Source organism: Sorex fumeus, unplaced genomic scaffold (assembly GCF_029834395.1).
Source record: "Sorex fumeus unplaced genomic scaffold, SorFum_2.1 ptg000007l, whole genome shotgun sequence".
NCBI lineage: Eukaryota > Metazoa > Chordata > Mammalia > Eulipotyphla > Soricidae > Sorex > Sorex fumeus.
The window spans coordinates 9932628-9938627 of record NW_026606064.1 but is presented as its reverse complement, the minus strand read 5'-3'; positions in this window follow the sequence as shown (position 1 = coordinate 9938627).

Below are 6000 nucleotides of genomic sequence, written 5' to 3'. Positions count from 1 at the left end.
TTTGATATGCCAAACACAGTAACAAGTCTCTCAATGTTACTGGGCCCGCTCAAGCAAATCGACGAACAACGGAAGGACAGTGACAGTGACAGTTTTTGACCCACAGCTGCACTCAAGGATCACTTCTGGTGGGCTTGGGGGACTATATGGAATGCCAGGTTGACCGTTTTCAAGGCAAGTGCCCTACCCACTGTACAATCTCTCTGGACCGGAAGTTGCCGGTTCTAATGTAATTTGATTTATTGCTCATTCTTTTATGATTAGTGCTTCCCTTAAGAATTTTTTGTCTAGTCCTAAGGTCATCAGGATATTCTCTTAGACCCTAGCTTCTTAAACTGAGGTCACATAATTGAATGTGGGGGTTGTGAAAAATTTGTTCTTAAAATAACCATGATTTAGTCTCAGTAAACATTTGTTTTATAGACCTTTTTTTATATGCCTGAGGTTTCAGGTGGGAAAAGTTTAAGAAATCCTGTCCTGTACAGTGTTTTCAATTTTCCCTTGCTTTTTCTTTCACATTAAACATGTACTCCAGAGACCCGGAGCAGGTAGGTACTGCTGGGTGTGGCCAAAACAAAAACAAAACAAAAACAAAAAAACCAAGACTAAAGCAAACCAACCAAGTACTCTAGCAGGGACGGAATATTTGTGTGGGTGCCCTCAGGAAGGGGTCAAGTTTCAGTTTTGAAATTGGGCTGCCTGACTGATCTATTTTTATTCTAGAAACCACCTTTGCCTCCACTTCCTTGCAAATACCTCTTTGTCACTCAGGAAATATCCAAAGCCTGAGTCTGCAGGGCAAAGCTGGCTGAACCGAAGTCGCTGCTCCGTTTCCCAGTCTCACCACTAGAGGGGGCAGGTAACTCGCCAGGGATGTCACGCCACCCGCCCCCAGTGCTTTGAACCAATCATCAAATATTTACCCAAAGCTTCCTGCAACCAGAATGTGAAAAGTTACTTAATCCAGTTTCCTTGCAGGAGTGTGGCGAAAAGACAAAACAGGGCTGATGTCGTCTCAAATACCTTCAGCCCCGAAAGAAATCTCCCAGCACCTGGCTGATTTGTCTTACTCTCTGTGCTTCCCTTAACGTCAGCCGGATTCCTTTGTTCTACTTAGTGAAAGCCGGAAGCATTCTCACAGTAACCACCCTGCAGATGTGCAGTAAATGATGAGCTCAACAGACCTGAGATCAAACCTCACTCCTTATTTCCCTCATAATAGAGCCTCTCATCCCCTTAGCAATTTGCAGGATTCTTTGGCCTGTGTCTCCAGTTACATTCCTTTTAAGATATAAAAGAAAAAAATCACAAAAGCGAACTTTGCACCCTGATAGTCTATTAAATTCTAAGTTTACTTCCTGATTCTTGAGTGTTAACCCTGTTAATATACCCAAGCAATATATAATAATTTAATAAAACAAATTATTAAATAATTATTAATAATTTAATAAAACGAATCATTCGAATGCCTAACAACCCGAATCAGACGTTTACATTTGAATAGATGTGGCTCACTGCCTGCAGTTTCTATCTTCGTTGTCTACGCACCAACATCTCATTATGATGAAAGAGAAATCGAGAAGTTCTACATGGAGCTAGAGAAATTCTATAAAGAAGACCACACCTTCTACAAGATCATTGTGGGTGGTTTTAATGCCAAGATAGGACCGAGAAGATCAGCTGAAAAACTTCACATCAGGACCCATGGCCTAGAATGGAACGAACAGGGTGAGAGACTGTCTGAGTTCATCATGTCAACCAAGACCATTCATGGTAACTCACAGTTCCAGAAGGCAGAATCTAAACGATGCACATGGGAGTCTCCCAGTGGACGATTCCACAACGAAATAGACCACATCATATTCAATCGACGGTTTTGCCTGACCTATGTCACTGTTGTCCCAAAATTTCGAACGGGATCGGACCACCGTCTCCTTCGTGCAAAATTCTACTTCACAGAGCGGGGAGAAAGGGCTGCAAAGTTCAAAAAGAGAACTCCCAGAATGACCACCAACTGGGAACTCTTTGGTACTATTGCGGCAACATGGGAAGATGCCACTGTTGACAACATTGACGAGGAATACGATCGACTGGTTCAGCACCTCCATGAATGTGCGAGGAACGCCAAGAGAGAGATAGCCACAAAAAATCGCCTATCTTCGAAAACTCTTGAGCTAATTCGCCAGCGTGGTTTGGCGCATGCCTCAGGCAACCGCAAGCTAATGTCCGAGCTCGCAAAGCAGTGCAGAGATGCGATCAAGGAAGACCTCAAAGAGAGAAGAGCAGAAGTACTGGTAGATGCGGCAGAAGCCGGGAAAAGTATTCGTAACGCCCGCCTGTCCTTCGCCAACTACAAGACCAAGATGACTGCCCTCTGACGTCCTGATGGATCCATCACATCCTCCAGAACGGCAATGGAGAAGATTATCCATGACTTCTACTCAAATCTCTTCGATAGTCATGTCCACTTGCCGACATACCAAATTCCACAGGATGGATATGTCGTTCCCAACGTTCTCCCTTCCGAAATTTGACACGCCATTTCCTCGGTAAAGAAACAAACAGCACCTGGCCCAGACAAGGTCAGACCTGAACACCTGAAGAACCTGCCGTCAGTACTCATCAATACACTGGCTCGGCTCTTCACTCGCTACCTGTCTGAATGCAAGGTTCCGTCCCAGTGGAAAACCAGCAGGACCGTACTACTGTTCAAGAAGGGAGACATCCATGACATTGGCAACTATCGCCCGATCTGCCTATTGTCTGTCATCTACAAGTTGTTCACTCGAGTCATCCTAAATAGGATTGGCAGAACACTAGATGAAGGACAACCATGCGAGCAAGCAGGGTTCCGCAAAGGATTCAGCACCATCGACCATATCCACACGATAACCAAGCTCATTGAGGTTTCTCGGGAGTTCAAGATGCCGCTCTGTTTAACGTTCATTGATTTAAAAAAGATTTAAAGAAGGCCTTTGATTCTGTTGAGACGGAAGCGGTCACTGAAGCCCTAGCCAATCAGGGCATTCAAGCCCAATACATCAGGATCCTCCGTGAGCTGTATTGCGGATTCACTACCAGGATCTCACCATTCTACAAAGAAGTGATCGTTGATGTCAAGAGAGGGGTGCGGCAGGGTGATACCATTTCACCGAAACTCTTCAGTGCCACCCTCAAGAACATCATGCGACGACTGGAATGGGAAGGAATGGGAGTGAAGATAGATGGTCGGCAACTACACCACCTCCACTTTGCTGATGACATTGTTTTAATAACACCAAACATCAGCCAAGCGGCACAAATGCTGGCCGACTTTGACCGTGAGTGTGGAAAGGTAGGACTACAGCTGAATCTTACGAAGACAATGTTTATGAGAAACAGCCTCGTTCCTGACGCCCCATTCGCTCTCAATGGAACGACCATCTCCGAATGCAACAGCTATGTGTACCTAGGTCGAGAGGTCAACATGACAAATGACCTGGCACCCGAGCTGCGCAGGAGGAAGAGAGCGGCTTGGAACGCCTTCAAGAACGTCGAAGAAATAGCTAAGAGGACGAAGAACCTCCGGCTCCGGGCACATCTCTTTGATTCCACTGTTCTTCCTGCATTAACATATGCCTCAGAGACCTGGGCCCTACGCAAACAAGATGAGAACGCTATTCAGGTCTCCCAAAGAAGAATAGAAAGAGCTATGCTTGGAATATCACGTTTCACTCAAATGAGAGAGAGAATCCGGAGTTCTGACATCCGTCGAAGATCAAGAATCAGGGACGCTGTCTCATTTGCCAAGGTGTCGAAAATCAGATGGGCTGGTCACGTAATGAGATTTAAAGACGACCGCTGGACTAGAGCTGTTACGGACTGGATTCCACGGGATGTCAAAAGACTGCGTGGCCGCCCACCTGACGAAGGTCAGACTTCTTCGTCAAGATCATGAACGATCGGTTTGAGGCCCTTCATGTTCCCGGAGCGAACAGATGCCATTGGGCTACACTAGCACGCGACAGGGACAAATGGAGACGTTACTGGCGCCCGCTCGAGCAAATCGATGACTAACGGGAAGTTAAGTGATTAAGTGATTAATAAAACAATCTATATTGGGGCTGGAGTAGGCACAGCGGGTAGGGTGTTTGCCTTTCACACGGCCGACCTGGGTTCGGTTCCCAGCATCCCATATGGTCCCCCAAGCACGGCCAGGAGTAATTCCTGAGTGCATGAACCAGGAGTAACCCCTGTGCATCGCTGGGTGTGACCCAAAAAGCAAAAAAAAAACCCAATCTACATTTATCAACTTGAGGAAGGATTATAAAACCTAATGACTGTAATCATTAAAGAAATCAAAATCATTAAAGAAATAAAAAAAAACCAATAACAGTGGCCTGAGCAATAATACAGGGGGTAGGCATTTGCTTTGCACGCTGCTGACCAGGGTTCAATTCCCCACATTTCATATAGTCCCCCTAGCACCACCAGAAGTAACCCCTGAGCATCGCACCCCCAGACTTAGCAGGATTGATCCCTGAGTGCAGAACCAGGAGTAAGCCCTGAGCACTGCTAGGTATAACCCCACCCTACCACCACCACCAAAAAAAAAAGAAGGACGTAGGAATATGGACAGCTCATAGGCATATGAAGACATGTTTATGGTCACTTGTTATCAGGGAAAGGCAAATCAAAACGATATCAACTTACATAAGTGAGAACGTCATATATTAAAAAGTCAGAAATTTTAATATATGACGCAGATGTGGTGAAAAAGGAACCTTCATTCACTGCTAGAAGGATTGTCGTCTAGTTCAGTCTCTATGGACAGTCTGAAGATTTCTCAAAAAGCTAAGTCTGTAGCTTCTGGGTATAGGGAAATAGCACAGGAGTTAAGGCACTTGCCTTGCACACAGCTGACTCCATTTCAATCCCTGTCTCTGCATACAATCCCCTGAGCCCTGTCAGGAATGATTTCTAAGCCCAGTCTGGGGTAAACCCTGAACATTGTCAACTGTGGTCTAAAAGAAAACAAAAAAGTACAGTTTCCATATGACCCCACAATCCCACTTGACACCTATCCAAGACTAAAATGACTTAAATCATTAATTCAAAAAGACATATACACGCCTAGATTCATTGCAGTGCTAAGTACAACTGCCAGGATATAGAACCAACCCAGAAGCCCACTGACCGATGAATGGAGAAAGAAGCTACAGTTGAGGGCCAGAGAGACAGTACAGCAGGGAAGGTAATTGTCTTGCACAAAGTCAATCTGCATTTGCGGCCGCGTGACATCCTATTATGACATCTTATTATCTCATTCCTACTTTGGACAAACTGGCAGGCTACCGAATGTAGCCTGCCCACACGGCAGAGTCTGGCGAACTCCCCGTGGCGTACCCAATATGCCAAATACCAGTAACAATGATGGGTCTCATTCTCCTAAAGAGCCTTGAATATAATCTCAGGGCTAGGATGAAGGAGACATTACTGGGGCCTGCTCGAGGCAATCGACGATTAACAGGATGATTTGTGATTTGTGATTTGTGACAGAGAGGAAAGGCAGTTCCAAAATTTGAATGGAGTCTCTGACTAGAGTGATAGCACAGCGGGGAGGGCGTTTGCCTTGCATGTGGCCAACCCCGGTTCGATTCCCAGCATCCTGTATGGTGCCCTGAGCACAGCCAGGAGTAATTCCTGAGTGCAGAGCCACGACTAACCCTGAGCATCGTCGGGTGTGACCCAAAAGCAAAAAAAAAATTTTTTTTGAATAGAGTCATTGTGAATGTCCCACTGAGTCTAATCTAACCTGAGCCTGAGTCTAACCACTATCTCACATTGCTGCTCCCAAGAGTCGAACAAGAAAGAGATAAATGACATGAGGTCATTTCGCAAACATCAATTGTGCTTCTACTACTTCCATCTGCACTGATGCACAAGAAGAGGGTGGTGCGCTAGGGGAAAAGGCAGCTCAGATAGGGAAGGGAGCATCAAATAAAGGGTGTTGGGAGTTTC